Genomic DNA, 12,533 nt, shown 5'->3' on the forward strand with positions numbered 1-12,533 from the left:
ACCCGAAACATTGCCTATTTCCTTCGCTCCATAAATGCTGCCTCACCCGCTGAGTTTCTCCAGCACTTTTGTCTACCCCCATCCATCCCGTACTGAACCCCCCCATTCAACACCACTGACATCCCCCGTGCTCACCCCTCACAATTTTACCCACTCCAACCAACACGTACTAATTCACCTGCCTCAATCCATCCATTCTGCACCGACTGCCTTTTAACTCCCCCCTCCCCCCCCCCCCCTCTCCCCCCCCCCCCCCCTCCTCCCCCCCCCCCTCTCCCCCCCCCTCTCCCCTCTCCCCCCCCTCTCCCCCTCCCCCCTCTCCTCCCCCCCCCTCCCCCCCCTCTCCTCCCCCCCCCTCTCCTCCCCCCCCCTCTCCTCCCCCCCCCCCTCCTCCCCCCCCTCCCCCCCCCCCCCCCCCCCCCCCCCCTTCTCCGCCCCCCCCCCCCCCCCCCCCCCTCCCCCCCCCCTCCCCTCCCTCCCCCCCCCCTCTCCTCCCCCCCCCCCTCTCCTCCCCCCCCCCCCTCTCCTCCCCCCCCCCCTCTCCTCCCCCCCCCCCTCTCCTCCCCCCCCCCCCTCTCCTCCCCCCCCCCCCCCCCCCCCCCCCCTCTCCTCCCCCCCCCCCCCCCCCCCCCCCCCTCCTCCCCCCCCCCCCTCCCCTCCTCCTCCCCCCCCCTCTCCTCCTCCCCCCCCCTCTCCTCTCCCCCCCCCCCTCTCCTCCCCCCCCCCCCTCTCCTCCTCCCCCCCCCCCCCCTCCCCTCCTCTCCCCCCCCCCCCCCCCTCCTCTCCCCCCCCCCCCCCCCTCCTCTTCCCCCCCCCCCCCTCCTCCTCCCCCCCCTCTCCCCCCCCCCTCTACAGGGAAAAAAAGTTAAGCGAGAGCCCTGTATATATATATGTGAGGTATTACATTCCTTCTCCCATTCATACCAGCCTTCTGGATGCTCCTTGCACATGGGCTTGAGGTTCTCAATATCAGCCTGTATGCGATGTTGTCTCTGTGAGTGATCACAGACAGGGACTGCAAGAAGTCAGTAGGGATGTTGCATTGTTACATGGAGCTTCCAGTATATCCTTGTATTTTGCAATTGGGTAATTCCGTTCCACTGCAGACCTCAGAATAGAGTGCTTTGGGAATCTAATGCTTTTTTAATTGCAAGTAGAAGTATAATTTTATGAACTATTTAATCATTTGTAACTTTTACTGTCAAGGCAGACTTGAAAACAGACTTTAAAGCCGGGATATTGCTTAAAGCAACAAATGCACACATACTAGTCACATTGTGTCTTAAGGGCCTGTCCCACTTGGGCGACCTAATCCGCGAGTTCTGGCGAGTTTGCCCTCGACTCATACTCGCAGCATGGTCGACACAAGGTTGTAGGAGGTCTTCGTAACTCTCCTTCATGCTCAACAGTGGTCTCCGCGTACTCGAGGTCTCAGCTAGGTTGCGGCATTTTTTTCAATATGTAAAAAAATGCCCTCTAGTAAAAAAAGGTCGCCATGGAAAAAATCGATACATTTTTTACTCGTAGGTTTAGTCGTAGTAGGTTGGCATGTTAGTCGTAGGTAATAGAGGATAGTCGAAGGTAGTCGTAGATAGCCTTCATCTTAGTCGAAGGGAGGTCGAAGGGAGGTCGAAGGAGGTAGTCTTCACTCTCCACTATTCGGTGTCCAATTTTCCCGAAGTTAGTTGTAGCTAGTCGGAGCTAGTCGAAACTGGTCTTCAACATAGTCGAAGGAGGTCTTCTACATAGTCGAAGGAGGTCTTTAACATGACATTTTTTCAAACTCTTCTAAACTCGCCAATTAGGTCGCCCAAATGGGACAGTCCCTTTACAGTAGAACGTACAAAGCTCACTCCTTAAAGAGGCTAACTCGACTCTGGTTAATTAGGTTAGTGGATCATAACAAAACAACAAGCAAAATGCTTCACAGGTTGGGGAAGTGGGAATAAACAATGCAGATTCCCATACTCTAGGACTGTAGAATTTATAAAAGATCAAATCTGCTGCACCCGCATATAATTGGCCACCAAATAAGGGAAGGAACAGTCCACAAAGCCATACCTGGCTATGTAGCATTCTTGCATTCAGTAATTAGTCTTATATGTAGAATGGACACTTACTGACTTGGTATTTCTCTGAAGAATGCCAAATTCCTCCAGAGTAAACGTGTCCGTGGAGTTAGATTCAATGCCTTCAGAGGAGAAAAGCCAGAAAAAGCACATCAGTCCAATTTGAATCTTACCATGATCACTATATGGACAACATTCAAAGAGAAAAAGGGACAAAGAATTTCAGCTGCCCCGGACATTTTTTATATAACAGCAATTTCCTTCCGTTACATTATTTCCAAAAACAAACTGAAGTGGTTGCTTAATTGTGTATCCAAGGGGTTAAATTTAACAAGCAAGCATTATTAGGAGAACTTTACTCCTCTTTCAAACACACACAGTTGGCAATCTTTCCTTCCCCATCTTCTTCTGCCTCATTGCAGGCTAATGACATCATCTTCCTGCAATGTTCCTCAAATGTCCAACACGCACTCCACGGGTCCCATTATCTATTCACACACAACCATGTGATGAATAGAAGCAAAATTAGGCAATTCAACCTCCTGCTTGTTCTGGCAATCAACAAGATCAACAGATGAGTTAAACAGGTACTTTGGATCTGTCTTCACTAAGGAGGACACAAACAATCTTCCTGGTGTACTAGTGGCCAGGGGATCTGGGGTGACGGAGGAACTGAAGGAAATCCACATTAGGCAGGAAATGGTGTTGGATAGACTGATGGGACTGAAGGCTGAAAAATCCCCAGATGGTCTGCATCCCAGGGTACTTAAGGAAGTGGCTCTAGAAATCGTGGATGCATTGGTGATAATTGTCCAATGTTCTATAGACTCGGGATCAGTTCCTGTGGATTGGAGGGTAGCTAATGTTATCCCACTTTTTACGAAAGGCAGGAGAGCGAAAACAGGGAATTATAGACCAGTTAGCCTGACATCGGTGGTGGTGAAGATGTTGGAGTCAATTATAAAAGATGAGATAGCCGAACATTTGGATAGCAGTAACAGGATCGGTCCAAGTCAGCATGGATTTACGAAGGGGAAATCATGCTTGACTAATCTTCTGGAATTTTTTGAAGATGTAACTAGGAAAATGGAAAAGGGAGAGCCAGTGGATGTAATGTACCTGGACTTTCAGAAAGCATTTGATAAGGTCCCACATAGGAGAATAGTGGGCAAAATTAGGGCACATGGTATTGGGGGTAGAGTGTTGACATGGATAGAGAAGTGGTTGGCAGACAGGAAACAAAAAGTAGGGATTAACGGGTCCCTTTCAGAATGGCAGGCAGTAACTTGTGGGATACCGAAAGGCTCGGTGCTGGGACCGCAGCCATTTACAATATACATCAATGATTTGGATGAAGGGATTCAAAGTAACATTAGCAAATTTGCAGATGACACAAAGCTGGGTGGCAGTGTGAACTGTGAGGAGGATGCTATGAGAATGCAGGGTGACTTGGACACGTTGGGGGAGTGGGAAGATGCATGGCAGATGAAGTTTAATGCGGATAAATGTGAGGTTATCCACTTTGGTAGCAAAAACAGGAAGGCAGATTACTATCTAAATCGCGTCAAGTTGTGAAAAGGGGAAGTACAACAGGATCTGGGGGTCCTTGTACATCAGTCTATGAAAGTAAGCATGCAGGTACAGCAGGCAGTGAAGAAAGTGAATGGCATGTTGGCCTTTATAACAAGAGAAATCGAATATAGGAGCAAAGAGGTCCTTCTGCAGTTGTACAGAGCCCTAGTGAGACCACACCTGGAGTATTGTGTGCAGTTTTGGTCCCCTAATTTGAGGAAGGACATTCTTGCTATTGAGGGAGTGCAGCGTAGGTTTACAAGGTTAATTCCCGGGATGGCGGGACTGTCAAATGCTGAGAGAATGGAGCAGCTGGGCTTGTACACTCTGGAGTTTAGAAGGATGAGAGGGTATCTCATTGAAACATATAAGATTGTTAAGGGTTTGGACACGCTAGAGGCAGGAAACATGTTTCCGATGTTGGGGGAGTCCAGAACCAGGGGCACAGTTTAAGAATAAGGAGTAAGCCATTTAGAACGGAGACGAAGAAACACTTTTTCTCACAGAGAGTGGTGAGTCTGTGGAATTCTCTGCCTCAGAGGGCGGTGGGGGCAGGTTCTCTGGATGCTTTCAAGAGAGAGCTAGATAGGGCTCTTAAAAATAGCGGAGTCAGGGGATATGGGGAGAAGGCAGGAACGGGGTACTGATTGGGGATGATCAGCCATGATCACATTAAATGGCGGTGCTGGCTTGAAGGGCCGAATGGCCTACTCCTACACCTATTGTCTATTGTCTATTGTCAATCATGCCTCATCTCACTGCTTCTTTTCTGTACCAACTTCAATTCCCTCAATTCGCTTATAATCCAAATATCTATCAACCTTATTCTTGAATGTACATGGTGATTGAGTGACCATATCCTCTTGGGTTTGAAAATTCCAAGGATTCACCACCCTCTGAGTGAAGACATTTCTTCCCATATCAGTCCTGAATAGCAGACCATCTACCACTGTGAAGCGCACGTCCAAGGCCCAGATTCCATTTTGAATTAAGATGCTGCATGTGAGCATTTTGCAAGTTCTCCACAAAACCTTGTTGGTTTCCGGCAGATACTCTGGTTTCCTCTCACATCCCAAAGACCTTCTAATAGGTGAATAATAGGTTAGTTGGCTACAGTAGGTAAGTGGCAAAATAATCAAATGGGAGTTGACCAGCATGCGAGAGAGGTTGCAGGGTTAGAGGAAACCAGGGGGAAATATGAGCAGCGAGCCAGAATGGACTTGACATGCTGAATGGCCTCTACCTCACAAACAAATCCCTCAGATTATTTCCTTTTTCGTGCTGTGAAGATGCTACTTAAAACCTATCCCTTTTACTAAATTTTAATCCAGCTGCTCTAATATCTTCATGTAAATTTTTATTTGACACCAGAAACAGCAAATTGGGATGCTTTACTTTGTTACAGGGTCAAATAAATACAAGTTGATGTTATTAAAATATGTAGCTGGTAATTTTACTTTCCTCAAGCTGACTAGATGAGTTTAAACATGCCGAGCAGCAGCAAAACTGACCTGGCTGAATTTTGCTTACTCAGTTGCCAGAACACATTGCTCTCTGCAGGAGCAAAGCAAATCCCAGATTAGAACATAGAACACTACAGCACAGGAATAGTCCTTCAGCCCACAATGTCCGTGTTGAACATGGTGCCAGGTTAAACTAATCTCATCCGCCTGCGTGTTGTCCACGCATACGTAAATAAATATCATAACTAAAAGCCTCTTGAATGCACTATTGTATCTACCCACTACCACCCCTGGCAGCACGTTCCAGGCACCCACCTGTCCCTGTATAAAATTTTGCCCCGCACATCCCCTCCAAACTTAAAAATATGCCTTCGAGACTTTGACATTTTCACCCTGTGATAAAAGTTTTAAATGTCTACGATCTAATTATACAATTGTATATATTTCTATGGTCCTCCTTCAACCTCCAATGATCCAGCCAAAACAATATTCCAGAGAAAACCTTGCTTTATAGCTAATGCCTCTATCCAGGCAGTATTTTGGTAAACCACTTCTGCACCCTCAATTAAGTTCCCAACATCTTTCCTGAACTGTAATGACTACCTAAGATAATTCCTGTTGAATGTTATATTTATTGATCACAGTAGTGCTAACAACACTCCTTTTGTTCAATTTGTTTATTTTGGTTTGCAAATCATTTAAACACTTATGCAAAATCCAGTAATGACATGTCCAATAGAAGGAGTACTATTTAATGTTCTGACATGACAATCCTTTCATATTAAGGCACGAGGAAGTAAGTTGCATCCAGCTACGTGCAAGAAAATTACTTGTGGTCAATTATTCATTACCGGGAATAGAAGCAAAAAGGGCTATGCAGCCTATCATTCTTGCTCCATCTTTCAATAAGATAGAATTTGAACCTGCGCCACAATCCATTTTCCTATCTGACCCCTAAACCTCTCAAATCCCAGCCATGAATATATTCATGGGTCAGGTGTTGCCACACTGAGGGTGGTGGATATCTGGAATATCTGTTTACGTGGTGGTTAAGGCAGATCAATTGTGACGACTTAAAAGTATTTGGATAGGTACACAGATAGGAAAGGAATAGAGTGACATGCAAAATAGGATTAGCAATTGATAAGCATCTGTTGGCATTGATGAGTTCAGCTGAAGACCCCGTTTACATGCTGTATGACTTTATGAATCTGAGAATAATCATACTTTGTGGTTCAAAATGTATACAGAAATCATTCATGTTCATATAAATATGTTAAACAGCTCAAATTTTCAGTATTTTACTTAAAATAAACAAGCAGTACCGGAAGGGAATTCTGCAATCTATGCATCTGGTCAGTCTAGGTCCCCAGAAAATATCATGAAATGCAATACAATTGCACTATATGATCACATTTTTCTTCACATAATTATCCAATTCTTTGTTCATTCACAAAATGGGATAGTTTTGGAAATTCAAATTCACGGATCTCATGCAATCACAGGTGCTCCAAGGATCATGTCTGCAATTCTGCAGTCCTTTCTAGGGATCCTTTGACACTACTGAAGGCCAGGAGGGTCATAGAAAGTACAGCAAAAAGCCAGGCACTTCGGCCCACAATGTTTGTGCCTGGCATGATGCCAAGATCAACTCTTATCAGCCTGCACCTATTCCATATCCCTCCATTCCCTGCATATCCATGTACCTGTCTAAAAGTTTATTTAATGCCACTATCATATCTGCGCCAACCATCATCCCTGCAGTTCCAGGCACCCTCCAGCCTCGGTGTAAAAACTTGTCCTGCACAACTCCTTTAAACTTAGCCTCTCCCGGTTTAAAGCTATGTCCCCTAGTATTTGATATTTACTTCCTGGAAAAAAGGTTCAGACCATCTACCCTGTCTGTGCCTCACATCATTTTATAGACGTCTATCAGTTCTCCCCACCTGTGTTTAGTGTTCCTCTATCATTCTATAGAAAATAATCCAAGTCTCTCCAACCTCTCTCTATAGCTAATGTCTCCTAATTCTCCTCCTCCACTGACGCACCTGTCACCTGGCCAGGTAGACAGAAATGCTGGAGAAACTCACCGGGTGAGACAGCATCTATGGAGCGAAGGAAATAGGCGACGTTTCTAGTCGGGACGCTTCTTGTCACCTGGCCAGGCTCACTTCCCAACACAAGGTTCAGCCTTCTCAGGTTGGGCTGTCCACATACTGTTTCAGGAAACCCTCTTAGATACGCCTAATTCCTGATAACTAATTCCGCCCCTTCTAAACCTTTGGCACTGAGCAAGTCTATGGTCAATATTAGGGAAGTTAAAGTCACCCAGTAAAACAACCTTGCTACTTTGGCATCTTTCAGTAATCTGTCTACATATGTGTTCCTCTATCTCCCACTTGCTACCGAGGTAGCGGGGGGGGGGGGTGTCGATGATAGATTGCTTGGACCTTTTGTGATTTCAAGCTCTACACATATAGCTTCAGTAGGCAAACGATCTGACATGTCCTCTCTGAGTGCCGCTGTGACAGCCTCCCTGATCAGAAGCGCAACTCCTCCACTTATTTTCCTTCTGTCTCTATCACATCTGCCACATAAAACGCATTATGAAACAATGTTTACGAGTTGTTGCCATTGGCATTATGCCTCCAGATGGAAGGAACAAATCCCCACTCATGAATTTGTGTTTCCTGTTTCTTACTGCATTATAAGCATTATGAAGCATGGATATTCTGAATGAGGGGACACCAGGAATTGTATAATCCAAAGCCTAACTACAATACTTCTATTCCTGTTCTTTGGTTGAATTCCTTTATTAATTGCCTCAAGCGATGGACGCATGTTTATTTTATCTCTAGCTGTCATTGAAGTGGAAATTCTCACAGCATGCTTTGATAAAAAGTAACTACTCTGCAGTTGTCCCTTAATTTTCAGAGGCACAAATTAAAAATTAAGAAAAAAGGGCTGTGGGGATATTTTTATGATTGTTGAGACAAGCCAATGAATTGCTTAATAGCATTTTCTTCTTCTTCGAGTCCACACACAAGATTAGAAGTTGTTCAGCCAGAGCTGAACACACATCTCGGCATCTGCATACAATGGTGTCTGTCTAGCGCTTCTTGTGTGTGGTGATGGAAAGATTGGTGAAAACAGGGCTGCGACATGAACGCTCTTTCCTTGATCCCGCTTAACAGCTCATCTGATGTGTGCTTTTAAAATAATTCAAAATGAGACAGCATTCATTGCTGCCAATACAATACGGACACACTTTCTTACACCATTCCTAAACTTCACAGACACTTTAAAAAGTCATTTTCATTTTGAAAATGGACATCCAAATTATAGCAGTTACAGATATATCCTTTAGATATCCTTTAGATTGAAAAATGAAGCTCTTGTGTAACACTAATTCTCTAAAACTCCTCTTGACATTTCTAATAAGAATAAGAGTTGTACTGTACAGATATGGGTCCTTCTGGCCCATTTTGTCCACGCTCATCTTGATCTTTATTCGGGCAAATCCCATTTGCCCACATTAGGCCCATATTCCTTTCTTCCTATCCTATTTCAGGGAAAGGCCTTTAATTGTATCTGCCTTCATCACCTCCTTCACAGTTTGCTCCAGATAATCACCACCCTGTTCTTCTTGGTTTCTTGGTCCTCCAAAATATTCCAAATGGAATTTAAACTGGAGGTGGTGAAGGGAGGGTTATTGGGAAGAAAGAGCTACTTTAAATTTAGTTGCATCTGGTTGGGTAACTATAGTAGGGTGGAGATTATTCCATGCTTTAATTGTGCGGGGGAAGAACGAATTGCTGTATACATCTGTCTTTGTAGCTGGGATCACAAATTGGATCGAATGCCCTGGTCTGCTCCTAATTGGTTTGGGTTTGGTGTAGGTCTTGTAGTTTATGTCGATCTGACCATTTAACATTAACAACGCAGATCATTCTGCAATTTGATGCCAAGATACTTGGTTTGTTTGGATTAGGGAGAGCATCCTTGAAGAATCCAAACAAACCAAGTATCTTGGCATCAAATTGCAGAATGATCTGCATTGGAATGGTCAGACTCATCATGCAACAGTGAAAGCAACAGGTGTCCTAAACTTTCTGAGGCGCAACTTTCATCATTGTTCAACTTCTGTCAAGGAGAAGCTATACTTCACCCTCGTTAGACCTCATTTGGACTACGCAGTTGCAGCATGGGACCCATACACAAATAAAAACATTTCTTCCATCGATACATTTACATTATATTGTAAGATGTTTCGCCTGGATTCCTCTTTCTGGTGACACGCATAGTTTCACATTTGGAAGGGTTGAACTGCATGCCCCATTGTTGTGACCACTCAACCATTGTATCGAGATCCTTTTGGAGAGCATCTTCATCATCAGCTGACGGTTGGATCATTGCTAACGTCATCATTGGACGGTACAGCAAACAATCATCAGCGAAAAGTCTGGTCGTACTTGCAAAATTTTTCATGGATGTCATTTATGTAAAGCAAAAATAGGTGTGGGCCAAGTACTATGCCCTGAGGTGTACCACTCAACACTGGATGCCAATTGGAGCTCTTTCCGTTCACACACACACGCTGAAGGCGTTTTGTCAGGAAACTGGAAATCCATCGTTTCGTGTTGGAACGAATACCATAGAAGCCAAGCTTCCGAAGCAGTCTCTAGTGTGGGATGACATCAAATGCTTTAGAAAAGTCCAGCACAACTAAATCCGTGATGACGTTACTATCAAGGTGCTTGGCCAGGTGATTTGTCATCAGGATAAGCTGAGACTCGCATGATCTATGCCTCCTAAATGCATGTTGGTTGTCAGCAAGAATGTTATGTTTGCTCACGTGTCGCATCAGATTACTATCAATTAAATGCTCCAGCAATTTGCAGCAAGTACTTGTTAATGAAACAGGACGATAATTCGCTGGGTTGGTAGTTGAACCCTTCTTAATGAGAGGAGTGATGTTAGCCTTCCTCCAATCCAGCGGAACATCACCTGTGTGAAAAACCTAACCTGCGGATCTCTTTTTCGAGAAGCTCCTACCTTGGGAAAAAGTCCCTGACCATCCCCTCTATTTATGCTTCTCAAAAATAAAATTTATAAACCTTTAAAGCAACCTTTGTTTCAGTGAGAATAAGCCCAGCCTATCCAATGTTTCTTTATAACTACAACTGTCTATTGCATTCAACTTCCTGATGAATTTCCTCTGCTCTCTCTCTATTGTTACCATATCTTTCCTGAAGTGTAGTGACCAGAACTGTAAGCAATATTCCAAGTGTAATCTGACCAACATTTTGTGTATTTACAATATGATGTCCCAACTTTTATACTCATGTTTTGGCTTTGAAGGCAAATTTGCCAAATGCCATTTTCACTACCTTATTCACCTTTGTCATCACTTCCAGGAGGCTCTGCCTTAAAATCAGCTCAGTTACACAAACTCAATAAATAAACCATGTAGCAAAAAGATCAATCTATCATACTTGGAATAATCTGAAAACATGACTGCATGTAGGAAACTTAAATTCTTTTAACAGTTATAACCATATAACCATATAACAATTACAGCACGGAAACAGGCCATCTCGGCCCTACAAGTCCGCGCCGAACAATTTTTTTCCCCTTAGTCCCACCTGCCTGCACTCATACCATAACCCTCCATTCCCTTCTCATCCATATGCCTATCCAATTTATTCTTAAATGATACCAACGAACCTGCCGCCACCACTTCCACTGGAAGCTCATTCCACAGCGCTACCACTCTCTGAGTAAAGAAGTTCCCCCTCATGTTACCCCTAAACTTCTGTCCCTTAATTCTGAAGTCATGTCCTCTTGTTTGAATCTTCCCTATTCTCAAAGGGAAAAGCTTGTCCACATCAACTCTGTCTATCCCTCTCATCATTTTAAAGACCTCTATCAAGTCCCCCCTTAACCTTCTGCGCTCCAGAGAATAAAGACCTAACTTATTCAACCTATCTCTGTAACTTAGTTGTTGAAACCCAGGCAACATTCTAGTAATTCTCCTCTGTACTCTCTCTATTTTGTATGTATGTCCTATTTTGATTTGTCCTGCCAAGGTGTAACACCTCACATTTATCAGCATTAAACTCCATCTGCCATCTTTCAGCCCATTTTTCCAAATGGCCTAAATCACTCTGTAGACTTTGGAAATCCTCTTCATTATCCACAACACCCCCTATCTTGGTATCACAGAAGTTATGTAGCACAGAAGTGTCAATGATAGTGACAATAATTGTTGTAAGAACCTAATTTGCTCTGATATCCACAACAGTCATCCATCTCCATAGACACGACCCAACATGCCGTGTATTCCTAATATTTTCTGGTTTTATTTTGGTTCACGAATGTACTTTTGTGGATATAATCTGTAATTATTGCCTACTTTGGCCTAAACTGTGGTCTTTGAGCCAAATATTGTACCGGACTCTAAACATGCTATTAGGAATAGGCCAGTGACACCCAGACGGCATGAATGAGGTAAAATGCTTCAGGAAGAGCCTGAGCATTATGGCAAAATGAGTATGACAATGACAAAGCCTGTGCATGTCAAAATTCCCGAGTCAGGTGTTTTACAGTCAGAGGTAAAAATATAACTCTTATCAATATAAGTTCTAGTAGCAGAATTAGGTCATTCGGTCCATCATCTATTCTGCCATTCAATCATGGCTGATCCATCTTTCCCTCTCAACCCAATTCTCCTGCCTTCTTCCCATAACCTGATACCCATACCAATCGAGAATCTATCAATCTCCATCTGAAAAATATCCATTGACTTGGCCTCCACAGCAGTCTGTGGCAGAAGATGAGGAATATAAACTTTATGCTGAAACACACATCCAGCTAAGTCAGAGAAACACAGGTATGGATGTTGCTCAGCAGGGAAGAAAAGGGAATGGGACGGGATTATCTTAAAATACTTCAACACTGAACTATTGAATACATTTTCCAAATTTATTTAGTTTAGTCTAGAGATACTGCATGGAAACAGGCCCTTCAGCCCATTGAGTCCACGTCAACCACCGAACACCCATTCACACTAGTTCAATGTTACCCCACTTTCTCATCCACTCCATACACATTAGAAGCAATTTGCAGAGGCTAATTAACCTACAACTGAAACAGCTGAAGTTCCCACAGCACATTGCCACGACCACCCTGAGACCAGATATTCTCCTGGTCTCAGAGGCGACCAAAAACATTGTCTTGTTGGAACTGACAGTGCCGTGGGAGGACCGTCTGGAGGAGGCCCACGAGAGGAAGATGGCCAAATATGAAGAACTGGTCATAGACTGCCGCAAGCAGGGCTGGAAGGCAAGGTGTATGCCCATCGAGGTTGGCTGCAGAGGTTTTGCAGGGCAATCGCTCTACAAAGCCTTGAGTGCACTGGGCATCAACG

General features: G+C 44.3%; 1 protein-coding gene across 1 annotated transcript in view; it reads right to left on the minus strand.

Moving 5' to 3' along the window:
- The window catches only part of znf532 (zinc finger protein 532), a 123,359-nt gene that overhangs the window by 93,621 nt on the left and 17,205 nt on the right, over nucleotides 1-12,533 (minus strand). Inside the window, exon 2 of the mRNA XM_033032850.1 lies at nucleotides 2,121-2,191. The gene's annotated coding sequence lies outside the window, so the exon portion shown is untranslated. The remainder of the gene's footprint in view (nucleotides 1-2,120; nucleotides 2,192-12,533) is intronic.

Source organism: Amblyraja radiata, chromosome 1 (genome assembly GCF_010909765.2).
Source record: "Amblyraja radiata isolate CabotCenter1 chromosome 1, sAmbRad1.1.pri, whole genome shotgun sequence".
Lineage (NCBI taxonomy): Eukaryota > Metazoa > Chordata > Chondrichthyes > Rajiformes > Rajidae > Amblyraja > Amblyraja radiata.